Genomic DNA, 16,878 nt, shown 5'->3' on the forward strand with positions numbered 1-16,878 from the left:
TACTTTGCCAACATAGGTCCGTCTAGTCAAGGCTATGGTTTTTCCAGTGGTCATGTATGGATGTGAGAGCTGGACTATAAAGAAAGCTGAGCGCCGAAGAATTGATGCTTTTGAACTGTGGTGTTGGAGAAGACTCTTGAGAGTCCCTTGGACTGCAAGGAGATCCAACCAGCCCATCCTCAAGGAGATTAGTCCTGGGTGTTCATTCGAAGGACTGATGTTGAAGCTGAAACTCCAATACTTTGGCCACCTCATGCGAAGAGCTGACTCATTGGAAAAGACCCTAATGCTGGGAAGGATTGGGGGCAGGAAGAGAAGGGGACGACAGAGGATGAGATGGTTGGATGGCATCACCGACTCAATGGACATGGGTTTGGGTGGACTCCGGGAGTTGGTGATGGACAGAGAGGCCTGGCGTGCTGCATTTCATGGGGTCGCAGAGAGTCAGACACGACTGAGTGACTGAACTGAGCTGAAGAAATATTTTAATAGAGAGATCTTCAACATCATTCAGTAAGCCTTTTTCTAAGTATTTTGGGTTTTGATGCTATTATAAATGGTACTGCTTAAATTTTTCACTTGTTTCCATTTGTTCACTGATAGTCTATAGATTATAAACACCATTGATTTTTGCATATCTGCCTTATGTCCATTATGACTGAATTCTGTAGTTTTTTCATTCATTAGTACTTTCTAGGTACAGAGTCAAGCCATTTGCAAACAGGAACAGTTTCACTTCTTTCCTGCCCTCATGAGTTGTACTTGTCTCACAGCACAGGTTGGCACGTCAGGTGAATCTTGGCCAGAAGTGCTGAGAGCAGACACTGCCTTTCCTTATCTTAGGAGCAAGGCATTGCAGCATTTCATTTTCAAGCATTTTATCAGCTGCGGGTTTTTCACAGATGACGTTCATCAAGTTGAGAATCCCTCTTTATTCCTGGTTTGCTGAGAGTTGTTTAAGTGTTGAATTTTTCCAAAATGCTTTTTCTGCATCTATTGAAATAATCCCCTCTTTGTCCTTCATTCTGTTAATACGGTTAATTCTGTTAATATGTTAATAAGTTATACTGATTGTATAATAAGTTATACTTAACCAACCTCCCTTTCCTGGGATAAACCCACTTGATCATTGCTTTTCTTTGTTAACATTTGTTAAAGTTTTTTTTTTTTTTTGTATCTATGTTCATGAAAGATATTGTTTATTCTTATAATGTCTTTGTCAGGTTTTGGCTGATATTAATTATTAATATTTCAAATACACATGATTCATGTTTTCACTAATGTTAGATGTAAATATAGCCAGAAAAGAGAAAATGTTTGTTATTACAATGGCAGTGTGTGTGTTTCTTTGCATTGGGAACACTACCGCATCCTGAAGGTCTAGAGGAGGGAAGAGAGGATGAAGCCGAATAAGAAGGGTCGTGGGAGAGGAGATGTGTGTTGTGGTCAGACAGTGGTGGGGTTCCTCACTCCCCTTTCTATAAAGCCTGACTTCTAACTTAATTATCTCCTCAAAGCTTTCCTCTTGTCAGATTTTTAGGCGGAATCACTTTTCCAGTTACAATGGAAGCCACTGGAAACATACATTTTCTCAAGAGTTAAAATTAAATGTAGGAAATATTGAAACTAAGTCGTATCGAATACTATATGTAATAATGGCACTTTAAAGGTGACTAAAATTTCCATAATGAGCACTATTGGTCTTCTCAGAAGATACGTGCTGAGGGCCTACTGTGCGCATGAAAGGGCTGGGCATCAGCGGACAGTGACCCAGACGCCCAGCCCTGCTCCTCAGCAGCCTGAGGTCCAGTAGGGATGGTGATGGTGCTGGTGGCTGATAGTGAGCACAGAGGCGGGCCCTGACCTGGCACAGGGCTGGGAGCCCAGCCTGTGGGGACAGGCAGGAGGAGGGGGCAGAAAGCAGGACCAGCAGTGTCAGAGGGAGATGGGCGCGGGGAGGCTGGGTGCAGGGGAGGGGGTCAGGGGAGACAGTGCCGGACAGCTGAGCACCAAGGAAACCAGTGCACTGGAGAGGGGCGGTGGGGTAGGGCCCACAGTCTGGACCACAGGTATGGGCTCCTGGGGGCGGGGGTCGCGTCTTGCCTGCCCTTCTGACACCTGCTGTGCGGCTCTCAGAGCTGAGGCTGCAGAAGCTGGCACCACAGTCACTCACTAGCAGTTGCCAGGGTAACGACACTCTATAGCAGTAAAACTAATTAGGGCCTGAGATTTGGGTAACTTCCTCAGACTACCAGCTTCCTGACTTTCTGTGGTGACCAGCTAGGTGGGTCCCACACCTCTAATTTTTGAATGTGAAAGGCACAAGGCCAATTTTATCATGTACTCTGATTCTCCTAGTTGAATTAGTGACCAGGTAAACATGAGCAGACCCAGCCCTTGGATGCACAGCCAGGCTCATTTGTTCTGGAGCTCAAGGGCATCTATGGAGAAAGGCAGTTTTCATCCCCTGCCCCACACACTCTGGTTCCAGAATCTGGGCCCCATTTGTAGAACTGGGAGATGTTAGATCACAATCAACTTCCAATCAGACCTCAACCCCACCTGCTGTACTCTGTTTCCATGGTGTCATGTGATCCAAATGATTCTGCTTTCCACTTCCTCATAACCATCTTCTCCAGAATATAAATACCACGGGGCAAGGATTCCACCTGTCCTGTTCACGTTACATCCTCAGAGTCCAGACCGGGCCTGGCCCATGGCATACACTCAAACCCTTATTGAAGAAGTAAATTCATTCATTCTTGGATAAGATGGCAGTTATTGAGATTTGTACCCTGAGGGTTCCTTTGGAAGTACCCAGCGCAACTGCCTTAGGGGGAACCTCGAGACTTTGGTCCAAAGGCCTGACTTGAGCTCCCCCATTGCTAGAACCCATAGGTCCCAGCATATTTTTACATCCGAGCCTCAGTTTCCTGCTGTAAGTTGGATAGAATAGTCCTTGCCTCACAGCCCTGGAGAATTAGGTGAGAAAACATTATGTCAAAAGTACTGGTGAGGTTCTGTGCAGACGTGAGGTATGGTTTCAGTTTTAATATAGAGGGAAGGACTGTCCACAAAATCGATGTGCTGGTCCAGGGCCTCACGGTCAATGGAGAGAGCTGCTCACTGGGACTCAGGTGTGATGTTGTTATTCGGGGATTTTTCTTCTTTTTGTATTGAAATCTATTACAAAAGGGTTGAGGTTGCATTTTAAAAAAATTGCTCCACAACAGAGATTTCAATAGTATAAGCTATTTTGGACAAAAAAGGAAAACTTTTTTCTTCTGGAGTATCAGTTAATTATAGCAACAACCTACTCATGAAAGGATGTATGTGAATTCTTTTGGGATACAAGTCCAAAAGGTGACAGAAATTTGGAAATTTCTATTTCAATGCTGAAATTTAATTCACAATGAATTTCTTTTCAAGTGTGGAACTTTTTCCCTAGGTTTTTCCATGACTTTGTAGTAAGAGCAGTTGTACGGGCTCATCAACAATAGGAGAGAGCTGATGCAGTAGAGACGTTGAGTGTAAATATTTAGTGCAGGGGTTGGTGGCTTTTAAATTTGCATCTTGATCTCAATGTATCTGCTGATTTCCCATCTGCTAATATTTTCCCATCTGCTAAAGACCTGCCGCCAGGGAAGGGAATGCCTTTGTCTTCACTGCTTAACCTCCATGTCCCCTTCAGCTGAACTTGGAGACAGCACACTGTGCTCTGCAGAGCGCGCGCGCACACACACACACACTCTCACACACACGGACACAGACATGCAGACACAGACACGCTGACACATGCTCTGACCACAGATACCATCACTGGCCCAGGAGCCCGGCATCAAGAACTGGGTTAACCCAGGGATTTGTTGCCCAAGAACCCTGGGCATTGTCCCACCTCGTGCAAGGCAGAGTCCAGGCAGTAGTTGTCTTGGGATGCAGGCCAGCCCTGGGGAGGAGGTGTGTCTATAAAACAACCACTGCAGACAGTACAGCCCCGAAGACAAGGCTCTGCACCACAGAGAGACGGGAGGTACCTGACGGCTGTGGCAGGGAAGCTGGTCCCTGGCCCCTCCTGGCGTCTCTGCCGTCATCCAGTTCAGACCCCCCCCTCCCCCACTACCAGTGATGGAGTGTTCTACACTTGGCTTTGGTGCCCAGGAAAGAGCTGGAGCTTCGGCCCAGGCCCCAGGTTGGTACCACCTCCCAGGTGGGCACCAGGGCTGCATGGACCATGACAATCCCACGCCGAGTCCCCTTCCTCCTCGAGCAATACAGTGTGTTAACAAACTCGTATAGTCTGTCTGTGATTTACACCATGAGAGCTTCTCCCTTTTCATGTTGCAACCCCAAGAAGCCTAAAAGTGCCAGCGGCTCCCCTCTAGGGGCCCTGAGAATGTGCTGACCCAAAGGCAGCTCCGGCGTGGCCGTATGCCCCTCCAGAAAGGCCAGCTCTCCAGCATCCAGACAACCCCTCAACAGACCAGGGACAGAGAATGAAATGGCCCTGAAGAGCAGGAGTTACGTTTATACTTAAAATCAAGTCCATCCCACGAGGTGCCGACCACACAGACAATTGATTGATGGCAGCAAATAACGCGCATCAGTTTTGCTGGGAGCATGCCTTTGTAGAAGCCAGAGATGAGTAAAATATACGAGAGCACATCAAATATACGGCAAGGACAACATACACAAACAGTACATTAAGCATCATGGAAGGCAGTAAAGGGCTGGAAACAGACCGGGCTAGCAGCCGGGCTCCGCTTCTGGGTCTGTCTGTGCACATGGGGCTCTCCCCGTGGCCCCTGTGGTCTTGGGACAGCTCATCAGGACTTGGGGATTCTGACCAGACTGATCTCTCTGCCTTGTCCTTGCTGAATTACAAGTTCCCGGGCTCATGCTCAGCCCCCACTGCCGGGCTGGGCTTCCCTCCACGCACAGAGCAGTGTCAACAGAAGTGCTCCCGTGACATTTCTGTTCTCTGTCAATTACTTGCGGGCTCTTCACCGCCAGCAGAAAATACATACTGTGCTCCAGCAAGAGCCACTGTACCGAGGTCAGCAGGAACTCATTGTCCTTTTTGCTTCACAACAAGGCAATCCTGACATCTGTAAGATTTTCTATATGCAATCCAGGTGCCACAGGCTCAGAGCGATGGGCCTGTGGTGGGGGTGGGGGGGGTGAGACCAGGACCTGGGAGAGATGGACGGACAGACAGACGTGGAGGAGTCTACTGAGGGCTGGACCATTCAGTCCTGGACCTGCCTGGGGAAGGTTTCACCAAATGAGTTGCATCGTCTAAGGGGAGGGTAAGTACTTGGCAAGTGTCTACAAGACAACATCGTGTGGACGGTCCATTGGAGACAGCCCCCATCACCGGAACAGGACGTGCGGGGAAAGGAGCCCAGCAGAGACACGGAGGGGCTCACGTCCCTGCCACCCGGCGTGTGGCCTCGAGTCCTAACAGTCCTAATAGGTCCAGATCACCAAGTGAGATGGGCTGGGGGTCACCGTGCCCCATCAGAGGCTCAGGAGGTGGACAGCCGACTGGGTACAGCACCCACCCCCCACCCAACAAGAACCACCTTCCTTAAGTGGGGTGAGAGGAAATCAGAAGCGGACGTGACAACCCGTCAGGGAGAAGCTCTTCTCCACAGGAGAGATTTTTCTTGGAAAAGGAAATTTGGCAATTGGCGGGAGACCGTGCTGGGGAGACAAAAGGACTACAAGCGGGGGAGAGAAACCCTGAGAGGCCTTGTGGGGCAGCAGGAGGCTAGGGGGCCCCCTGAGTCAGAGGCCTAGTGTGCACACGTGCATGCCCGTGTCACGATGTGTGTGCACACACATGTGGCCTGCTGTGGGGGCTGGTCAAGGTACCTGCTTGTGTCCCCAGCTGTGGGGGACAGCAATGCCCGCCCCCACCTGAGTCCTGGTGGCCCTGACTTAGCTGCTGGCCCAGCAGTGAACACACTTCTACCTGGGACTTCCGAGGCTTAGAGACGACATCTCTGCAGCCTGTACCTGTTCCCTTTGGTCGTATCCAGAAAAGCGAGCATGTGATTTCAATTTGAAATTAAAAGTCATGTCTGAATAACAGAACTGCATTCTCATTTCCTAATACCCTGGTTTTTACTACTTTGCATTCAACTGTGAAAAGTCTTTTAAAACTCGGAACAGCAGTAAAACTTGAATGAATTTTTGACCCATTATTGCATAGCGGGTGTGCCTTCCAAGTTGGAGAGACTGCCAAGTTCTCCCCACCTAATATTTCCACTTTAATTGTGCCACTTGAGAAATTTACGTGCCTCAAAATATGGCATGAATCTTACGCTTATTGCAGTATCATTAGCAGCAACATTTAAGCAACATCTGTGTGCTATAGAACTAATTGAAGTAGCAGAAGTGGCAGCTGTAAATCCACAGGAAGATGGCAGTTTGTACCCAGCACTGCTGAGTTAGCTACTAACTGTCAGCCTGTTCCCGCAATCTGGTCTCGAGCACCACGGTACAGGCACACAGTGTCCAAAAAAATACAGCGAGTAGGCTAATGATCCTATTAACCACTTTGCTGCACCAATTTGGCTGTTTTTCCAGTTTCCTTGTTGAATTTCATTATAAATTTCTCCATTCTTGTAAAAAGTCCAGTGTGAGACGTGTCTGACTTTAAACTACTTACCTGAGCCGAGAAACGCTCATCTGGCCAGACCGAACTGAGAATTGATTTTTTTGTGTGATTTAATAATTCTGTTCCCCCCTCACTCCTTGCAGTTGCTTAAAAATTGTTTTTATTTCCCATGTCTCTATAAAAAAGAACTTTAAAATCCCTAGTAATGCTGATATTTAAAGCAATGGCATTTTCTTCCCGCGAATATAACATTTTCAATAATCGATACAAGATGGCAGCCATAATTCACTGTGGGGGGGGTGGGGCAGGCACAGCTGGTAAGGGGTGCCAAGGTGTGAGCCCACCTCGGATGACTCGCCAGCTCCTCACGTCACGGCTGAGGAGTGGGCGGCCAGGTTCCCCGGGCTCAGACCCAAAGGCATCGGCTGCTTTCCTTCCCCGGATATTGAGAAAAATGATGCCGGTCCTTCCACGCAGGGCGTGAGTGAAGCTGGGAGTGAGGGATTACTGAGATGCCTCTTTGTGAAGAAGTGAGGGCATCCGAGCCACTGCTTTTTCTCAGAATCGTCCTCCCACTGAGTACGACTGGAAAAGCTATTTCTCACGCCTCCTCCAAATACCAGCCCCATCCTGCTCTTAACTCTGGTCCCGCTTGTTTTTGTCTTGGCAGCGAGTGGACGTTTCTCCGTCAGCACCTGGTCCTTGGACAATGATGTCACTGGTATCCTTCGAAGCACTCAAGAGTGTTGGAAATACACAAAAGGCAGCCTCCTCCAATATATGATGACTGGTGTGTTTGCCAACAGCCCGCCTTCATTAGAAAATTGGCACGTCCACCCCTCTCCATGTGACACGCCGTTAACTGCGGACATTTGTTGTCTTAATGCTAAAGTACTCAGGGACTTGACTGATGAGGGAGAAACTGTTTGGGGTCTGCTGGACCCCACGCTTAGGGTGGCACGCCACCTCACAGTATTGGAAATCAATAGCCACGTGACTGCTCAAAGGTCGGGGGGTCTCCAGAATTAACTTCCTGGAACTAAATTACTATGCCTTGTTTCTTGGTTTATTTTCTAACAATAACACATTTTAAGGGGGCCTGGTTAAAAACCACTTATAAAACACAAAGTGAAAAAAAACAAACCTGAATCACTGGCTCACAGCTGCCAGCCCCCTCACCAGCTCAGGGAACATCAGGATGGAAGGATGCTGAAAGCTCCATCCATCTGCAATGCGAGGTTTTTTTTTTTTGGTCCCCAATCTATTTCCTTTTTAGTGGCGATGTTTTAGTCTTAGCACAAAAGGATAAAAGCGGGCTTGTAAACTATCCATCTCTGACTTATCAACATAACGCAGCTTAGTAATAGCTTGGCTTTATCCCTCCTCTCGGATGTGGCTTGGGGAAGTCAACAGCACAAAATGCATTTGCAGGAACAGGATGAGCTCCTGGTGTTGCATGTTAGCTGAGAAATAAGCTCCCTGGACTGGCCTGCCCTCACATAGTCGTTTCTTTGGACGCACCCTCTGAATGAAATTCTTTAGCAAGGCTGACCCACAGCCCCATCCCTGCCCCGGGGCCCTTTGTAGAACACGTGCTCTCTTCACCTTTACAGGTGGAAAATTTATGGAGGCTTCAACAATAGATATGTGGGTTACATCTGCTGATGGTCAGCAAACTAGGAAATGCAACAGAAATTTAAAATTACTTATTAGTTTGTCTCAAAATAGCAAGATGCCCATTATATATAAGCCGACTTTCACATATATATAATTTAAAAAATCTGCATTTCCTAAAGCAAAAAACAGAAGAGTGAGCAGGGTGGCACTGTTTCACACTCACGCAGACCTCCCGGTGCCTGCACTCAGGAAGACAGTCCGACTCCCCTGCTTTCTTCAAACACCGAGCTTTGTCCTCTTGGCTGAGGAACTGGCCTCACAGTTGCTAAGGTAGGAGGATTCTAACAGCCTTTCCAGAAAACTGCAGATACTCTCCTCCAAACCTGCATCCAAACCAGAGAGCAGGGAATTCTTCATGTTCAGCTGCAATGCAGGCCTGAGTCCCGCAGCGAACCTCTCACTGAACCCGGCCCGTCCATCCTGTCCTGTGCAAGGTCCCCTGACTCTCTGCAGCTCGGGTCTCCCTTGTTAACTGAGTGAGTGAATCTCTCTGCACTGAGCTGGTGCTCCGAGCCCAGGAGGGTGTGTGGGGGAAGGTCCTGCCTGGGTATCTTGCTACGCTAGGGGTCTGAAAGCTCATGGGGCCAAGGCCTGCAGGTTGGAGCCCAAGGCCAAAGCCCCGAGGGGCAGGGGTTCTGCTCTGGACCTCCGCTCACACGTCTGGGCCGCAGGCAGGACGTGAGTTCCCGGGGGTAGGGGAGAAGGTGGGCTGTTCTGGCGGAGCCACCATGGCCCTGAGCTGCTCCCACAGCTCGACTGTGGCCCATAAACAAGCATTGGGGGGGTGGGGGGGCTCCTCCCACATGGCCTCTGGCAGTGTGCATGCCCCCGGGGCCCCCAGGCTGGCAGAGGCCGGCCCCTCCTGCAGGAGAGCCTGTGGGACCCCTCAGCCCAGGGAACAGGAGGAACACCAACAGCCCCCCTCAGACTAGTGCAAGGGCATCAATGTGAACCCCTTCTGGAGTCACCCAGGTGTCAAGAATCTCCCTAGAAGCAGGCACACAGTGCACGGAACAGTGGCCTTCAACGGCCTGCTTATGATCTTCACGTTGTGGAATACTTGATAGGAAAGAGGAGGAAATGTGGGTAGCACACAGGTCATGAAATGGTGTTATAAGGACACCAGAGAAGCCACAACCACTACAAGAGCTGCAAGGAGGTGAGCCGTGCCCTCCTGGCAGGGGCGTGTCCACCTCCCACCTCTGCCCCAGAGGCAACACCTTCCCTGTGTTCACTGTGCCCCTATCTTTTTAAAGATTTGATCACAGGTGTGGTGTTGGAGAAGACTCTTGAGAGTCCCTTGGACTGCAAGGAGATCCAACCAGCCCATCCTAAAGGAGATCAATCCTGAATATTCATTGGAAGGACTGATGCTGAAGCTGAATTGGCCACTTGTTGTGAAGAACCGACTCATTGGAAAAGACCCTGATGCTGGGAAAGACTGAAGGCAGAAGAAGGGGACGACAGAGGATGAGATGGCTGGATGGCATCACCGACTCAATGGACATGAGTCTGGGTAAACTTCAGGAGTTGGTGATGGACAGGGAGGCCTAGCATGCTGCAGTCCATGGGGTCACAAAGAGTCGGAGCCGACTGAACTGATGCGCACGTTTGCATGTATGTGTGACTGTACACGTGTGTGTGTGTTTGTGAGCTTTGTAAATGTAACACATCTGCTGCTGCCCCCCCCTTTGTTTACTTGCTGTCGTAGTTCCAAGTCACACCTGTCACAGCGCTTGGCTGTGTTCACTTTCCCGCCGCATAGCATTTCACCCTGTGAACACGAGGCACACACGTGCTCCTGTCCAGGTGCTCGGACACGGCAGGCAAGGAACACTCCGGCCTGGCCCGTGGGTATGTGCTCGCGGCAGGGATGCACTGCGGTCAGAAGCCGGGGTGGGAACATCCAGGGGACTCTCAGCGGTTCCTGGAGGTGCGGCTCGCGGCTCTCGGGGCTAAGTTGGGATGGACACATGTGGGCTTCTCCAGACCTGACTTGAGAATGACCAGCATGGGCATGGAGCCCAGTGGGTCACGCCGACCGTGAGGTGAGGGCCCCAGGCTCAAGTCTTGGTTTCACCACTGAGGATACACACTTGTCCTGGGTTGGGGGGGGAGGTGAGGACCACAGGCGCCAGCTTGGCGGAGGCGGGATCAAGTTAGCTTTCGCCGGTACCGCTATGGATCTACTAAAATACTTTACGGTGTCGCCGCGACAAAGTCGTTTCCACAGCACAGACACGGGGACCCAGCAACTGCGAGAGTGGGCTGAACGTGGCGAGACCGTCACCACTCAGCCCCAGAGCTGAGACGAGGCCCCACGGGGACTGCAGGGGGCCCCGAGGGCTCTTGGGGTGAAAGAGCTGCTGGGATGACACTTGCAAAGCTGGCTTTTCACCTCTGCTGGGCCCTGGTCCTCTCCTTTGTTTGGGCATAAATTCTTGTTTTGCAGACTAAAAACGGTTCAGTTCAGGAATGCCTTCTGGGAGGGGGTTTGTCCAAAGCAGTTTCCTGCGAGGCTGGGTCTGCGTGCCGGGCCACCAGTCACATGGCTGGGCCTTCCCTGGTCTCCTGCTGGAGTCCCTCCTGCCGGGCGCTGGCCCACCTGCAGCGCCCTGGGCAAGCCGGGGCCTCTGGGACTGGCTGCTGTGAGTTTTGGCCAGGATGAGGCTCTGCATGCTGACTGCTGTTTCTCCAGTTGTGAGGAGGGCTTCCAGGGGAGTCCTTCAGATAATCACAGTCTTGATCTCGAATGTAAATATTGTCACCGTGGTTCAGAGAGAGATTAATGATTTGCCGACAGCTCCATATACCCTTAGGAAGTAACGTACCAAAGAGAATGCCTGGTCGTCCTGTTTCCAGAAACGCCAGTGGAAGGCCCACACCAGGGTGGACTGGTCAGGGTGGACAGGTCGCTCTGGGACTCGGACAGCTTTTCTGAGTGACTTGCTCACTGAGAGGGAAACCCCGCATTTATCTTTTAAGGAGGAAAAGAATGTTAAGTGCGAGTGCCAGGCGCCTCCCCGCGCTGTCTCTGTCCTGGGGAGGAATCACAGGGCGGCGTCACAGGCTCTGTCCCAGAGAGGGGTCCGGCAGGCTTGTGGTAGCCTGGCCGCCAGGGCGAGCCTCTGCAGCAGCCGCCCCAGCGCCCTCCTCCCCCTGCCTCCACCAGGCCGTGGGTGCAGATTCCTTCACCCTCTGGAGCCTCAGGGCAACCCAGCCCACCTGCATGGTTCCCCTGGGCTATAGGTCATCGATGCCCTGAGGGTCCTGGGCAGGGAGGCAGGGTGCCTGGCCGTATTGCACCCTGCTGCCCTGCCCTGAGGGAGCCCAGGACACGCTGCTGTCCAGCCTGGGGTCAAGGACAGCCTGTCCGCCCACCACCACCACATTGAACGACCACATCCCCTTGTGAAGCCAGGCCCGCAGTTCTGTTGGAGACACGGCGTCAGTGTCAATACCGGGAGGACTGGCCAATTATACTTCACATCTGAATTTCTTACATTTTCAAAGTGTTTTACACTAATTAGTTAGTCCTGTTAGCTCTAAGGATTAGTAGCTTCTCTAACAAGACACAGAGACACTGACTTCACTAATTATGTAGAACATGGACGCAGAGACGAGAAGGCTGGCATCGCCTGGCTCAGGCTGGCTCTGCCAGGCAGAGGTGCCCGCCTGTCCTGTGTTCTCATGGGCCCAGGAAGGAGGAGAGGACAGTGCGCCCCGAGGACAGCAGGTCCCCGTGGTCTGTTTTGTCCTCTCCGGGCGTCTGCCCTCCCCAGACTCTCTCTTGCCAGGAAGTCCGTCCACTCCCGTGACAGCTCCCCGCATCATGGGTGCTGCACCACCCTCAGCAGACAAACGGGCGATTCGGGTCACGGTGCCCCCAGGAGGTGGAGGGGGAGCCCCCAGGATGCGGGCAGCACAGGCCTGGTGACTGTGTATGCTGCTTCCCCGACTGGCGACCACGCAAAAACCACCAAGAACAGACCCCTGCCTCCATGTCCCGGGCTGTGGAGGGGTGCCTGTCCTCCCCTGCCCGGTTTTTTCCCGTGGGGGCCAAAGCTACCTGTGCTCACCTCTGCTCTAACTCATCTGGCTGCCCTCTTCCACTCAAAATGCCCTCAACATCTTGTCTGGTGCTAACAGTGCAGCTTGAGCTCCGCCTCCCCCAGGAAGCCCCCCTTGACTGTCTAGTTCATCCACACCTCCTTCCATGACTTTGAGACACATACACCCTGGGCTGACCCTGTCTGCACACTGGAGTCACACACACCGGCTGATCCCGTGTACACACTGGAGTTACACGGCCTGGCTGGCTGGAGTGTGTACACTGCTCCACGGCCTCACTGTTCTGCATGTGGAGAGGACATCTGAGAAAGATGGCGGGGCTGTCTTACAAGCGATTCCCTCATGAGACCAGACTGTACCTGTCCTCCCACGGCACTTGTCGGGGACCCTTCTTCATCAAGTAAACAGGTATGCTTCTGTAAGTCCAAACAGAGTCCATTTCCATCGCAAGCATACACCACACACACACACAAAATCCAGTTACTCACAATTTCCTCCTATGGAGACAAACATTGCTACACTCCACTCCACAGCTGGTCTTAAAAAAATGATGTAATACACACACATATGTATATGTTGTTTACTTGTGTGTGGCTGGAAGAAGCACAAGCTGGAATCAAAATTGCCGGGAGAAATATCAATAACCTCAGACATGCAGATAACACCACCCTTATGGCAGAAAGTGAAGAAGAACTAAAGAGCCTCTTGATGAAAGTGAAATAGAGTGAAAAAGTGGTTTAAAGCTCAACACGCAGAAAACTAAGATCATGGCATCTGGTCCCATCACTTCATGGAAAATAGATGGGGAAACAGTGGCTGACTTTATTTTTGGGGGGCTCCAAAATCACTGCAGGTGGTAATTGCAGCCATGAAATTAAAAGATGCTTACTCTTTGGAAGGAAAGTTATGACCAACCTGGACAGCATTGAGACTTCCCTGGTGGCTCAGATGGTAAAGCGTCTGCCTACAATGTGGGAGACCTGGGTTCAATCCCTGGGTTGGGAAGATCTCCTGGAGAAGGAAATAGCAACCCACTCCAGTATTCTTGCCTGGAAAATCCCATGGACAGAAGATCCTGGCAGGCTACAGTCCATGAGGTCACCAAGATTCGGACATGACTGAGTGACCTCACTTTCACTTTTAGACAGCATATTAAAAAGCAGAGACAAAGTCTAGTCAAGGCTATGGTTTTTCCAATAGTCATGTATGGATGTGAGAGTTGGACTATAAAGAAAGTTGAGTGCCGAAGAATTGATGTTTTTGAACTGTGGTGTTGGCAAAGACTCTTGAGAGTCCCTTGGACTACAAGGAGATCCAACCAGTCCATACTAAAGGAGATCAGTCCTGGGTGTTCATTGGAAGGACTATGTTGAAGCTGAAACTCCAATACTTTGGCCACCTGATTGGAAGAGCTGACTCATTAGAAAAGACCCTGATGCTGGGAAAGATTGAGGGCAGGAGGAGAGGGGGACGACAGAGGATGAGATGGCTGGATGGCATCACCGACTCAATGGACATGGGTTTGGGTAACCTCCGGGCGTTGGTCGATGGACAGGGAGGCCTAGTGTGCTGCAGTCCATGGGGTCGCAGAGAGTCGGACACGACTGAGCGACTGAGCTGAAGTGAGCTGTGTGTGGCTGTGTGTAAGTGTGTGTCTTTAGGACAGAGTCATGAGTCCTACTTCTCCGATTATATAATAAATACACACATCGTATAAAAGTTTAACAACCCTGGAAAGCAACACACACAGCGCACTTCACCCAACTCTTTCTGTCCAATAGCAGTGGTGTCAGCCGCTCAGCTGTGTCTGACTCTGCAACCTTATGACTGTAGCCTGCCAGGCTCATCTAGCCATGGGATACTCCAGGCAAGGATGCTGGAGTGGGCTGCCACTGCCTTTCTGAACCAGGGATTGAACCCGGGTCTCCTGCATTGCAGGCAGATTCTTTACCATCTGACCCACCAGCGGAGCCCAAGATATCTTCATGTAAATACTCTGACAGATTCTCCTCCAGTCTTACACTTTTATACACAACTAAGAATTTTTACACCACAACACTGATGACACCTGATGCTGTATCACATCACCTTCACCACTCAGCAGCGAGTCAAGGCCCACTGACCCGTGTCAACACACAGACTCACGTCACCATTCTTCACAGCAGGTCTGTCTTGGTGCTGTACAGCTATAGCATGACTTTGTCAGCCTGTGTCCTTAAGGGGACTTCCACATTATTTCCCACTTGTTGGCGTCACACAGTGGTGTGACAAGTGTCCCTGTAACTGTGGCTTTGCGTACGCGAGACACTCCCCCTCCAGAGTAAGCTTCTCAAAGGGGAACCGTGTAGGCATTTTATGTTTGAACGTTACCCAACGGCCCTCCAGCAATACGCTCCTCCCGGCTCAGTGTGTGTGTGATAATCAAGCGCCGTCTCATGTTTAACCCGCAGCTGTGTGATCACTGACCGGGCGCAGCTCTCTCCCTGGGATGCCGACGGCGCGAGCACCCTCCCCCAGCCTGCCTGCTCCTCCTCAGGGCTGCGTCGCCCCATTCTTGGTGGCTTTGGGACCCACTGGCATCACTGGTAGGGAAGACGTACCTGGTGGCACCTGAGCAAACACGCGTCCTGGTGGCCGAGCTGAGCTCGGGCTGTCACTGACCCATGGAGTGGCCTGGCTCTGGCGGTCACTTCTGGGGCTGCGCATGGCCCGTCAGTCCTGCCGGAACGTTCTGAGCGTCGCTTGCCCAGGGCAGCTTCTCAGTGGCCACCGCCTGGAGCGGCCACACCGACGCGGGTCTGCTGTGACTCTGCACACCCCTCGCGTTCACAGAAACCACGGCTCCCGTTGTCAGCAACAGGCCAGAAGAGGGGCAACACCGAGTGCTTCTGGCTTCAGGACGGCCCTGGAGACCCACGTCAGAGCTGCTCACGGGCTTCACTCTCAATGAGTCGAGGCGCAGGGGAAGGGAGAGAACGGGGCTCTGATTCACTCAACAGGAAGACCCTGCGGGGGACACGAGCCCCCAGGTGAGGGCGCCGAGATCACGCCCCGGGGCTCCTGCAGGGGCACGTGGGGAACCCGCCATCTCCTCTGCCCCCGAGCACCCTCCACTCCCGGACGCAGGCGAGGGGCGCCCCAGGATAACTCCCTGCCGGCTGACCGCTGAGGACGTGCCGCACAGCCCTTACGCTGGTACAGAAGCCGTGTCAGTGTCCTGGGGCCTCTTCACCAACACACCACAGACCGGGGGCTCGAAGCCACAGAAGCATGTTTTCTCGTAGCTCTGGAGGCCGGAAGTCCAAGAACTAGGGGCCACCAGGGCCACACTCCCCAGAGGCTCTAGGGGAGGGTCCCTTCTGACTCATCTGGCTCCAGGGACCCTTGGCCTGTGGAGCCTCTGCCTCCATTGTCATGGGGCCTCCTCCCCCGAGGCTTCTTGTGCCTCTGAGACAGACAAAGCCATTAGATCCTACAGACAACCCACAGAGATCTCCCCATGGGACTCCTCACGGATGCACGTCTGCAAAGATCCTCTTCCCCAATAAGGTCAAACGCGCAGGTTCCAGCGGCCTGGTTGTGCACAGGTCCCTCTGGGGTCCCCTTCAACCCACAGCTGCCACAGGACGACACAGCCCCCGCAGTGGACAGACGGGGTCTCAGTACAGCTCCTCACCACGGAGCACTGCGGCCGTCTTCCCCTCCGCAGCACCAGGGCCAGCTCCAGGGGCTTCCGAGGGGAGGAAGCTCCAGCCTGGCACCATCCTCCTGGCACAGAAGCCCGTGGGGACAGCACCTGGAGTTCAGAACCAGCACAATGAACACTGGCTGAGGGTCTGCAGACACCCATGCTGGGAGCGGAGGCTCTGAGAAGCCCTCAGGGAGGCAGGCGGAGAAGAGGAGGCCACTGTCACGATACATGGGCCCTTAGCGGCCTGGCGGGCTCAGGCCCAACACCCAACGAGCTCCCAGCCCTTCCCTGCGAAAATCTGTTCATCTACATCTGAGACCAATTTGCCTGAAACTACACAATACCTGTCACGTTGCTTCCTGGCACAGAAGTCAGATGTTTGCATGGAAAAGTACCGACAGCTACATACCTCTTGGTGGTGTAATATTTAGACGTGTCATTCTGCATCTCAAAGAAAAGGCAGTTTTTAAATCAATGCGGGTTCTCAGCGTGGCACTCGGCACTCAGCCTGGAGACGGCGCGGGAGGCCCTCCGGCAGGTGAGCAGAGCTGGGCACCCAGACTGACTGCACGACGTGCCGTCCGAAGGCTCTGCTTGGAGTCACGTGGTGGCCAGATGTGTGTGTGGGAGTCAGTGAGGGGCACATGCTGCCGGGGCTGTGCCCCTCCCGGGACCCAGGCAGAGGCTGGGGACCGTGCTTGAACTTTCTTCTCTTCTTGCGGAATCGTTAGGGGACTGGCAGGTACACACACCAGCTGGTTATTTTTCAGTGCCTCTAGATTTAAAATCACTTTGTACAGCTTGTGTGATGAGATTG

At 52.1% G+C, this 16,878-nt stretch overlaps 4 long non-coding RNA genes across 4 annotated transcripts in view; 2 read left to right on the plus strand and 2 right to left on the minus strand.

Moving 5' to 3' along the window:
• LOC145539273 (uncharacterized) overlaps positions 1 to 4,136 on the minus strand; it is a 44,098-nt gene extending 39,962 nt beyond the window's left edge. Inside the window, exon 1 of the long non-coding RNA XR_014077682.1 lies at positions 4,035 to 4,136. This is a non-coding gene — a long non-coding RNA (uncharacterized LOC145539273). The remainder of the gene's footprint in view (positions 1 to 4,034) is intronic.
• Positions 2,623 to 7,666, plus strand: LOC145539276 (uncharacterized). Its single transcript, XR_014077685.1, has 2 exons — positions 2,623 to 2,984; positions 7,293 to 7,666. It is a non-coding gene; the product is annotated as an uncharacterized LOC145539276 (long non-coding RNA).
• LOC145539275 (uncharacterized) lies at positions 3,160 to 5,726 on the plus strand. Its single transcript, XR_014077684.1, has 2 exons — positions 3,160 to 5,162; positions 5,593 to 5,726. It is a non-coding gene; the product is annotated as an uncharacterized LOC145539275 (long non-coding RNA).
• Positions 6,766 to 15,423, minus strand: LOC145539274 (uncharacterized). Its single transcript, XR_014077683.1, has 2 exons — positions 14,971 to 15,423; positions 6,766 to 11,276 (listed from the first exon to the last, which is right to left on the minus strand). It is a non-coding gene; the product is annotated as an uncharacterized LOC145539274 (long non-coding RNA).
• Between the last annotated feature and the right edge of the window lie 1,455 nt (positions 15,424 to 16,878).

Source organism: Giraffa tippelskirchi, chromosome 2 (genome assembly GCF_054371585.1).
Source record: "Giraffa tippelskirchi isolate mGirTip1 chromosome 2, T2T-mGirTip1v1.2.pri, whole genome shotgun sequence".
NCBI lineage: Eukaryota > Metazoa > Chordata > Mammalia > Artiodactyla > Giraffidae > Giraffa > Giraffa tippelskirchi.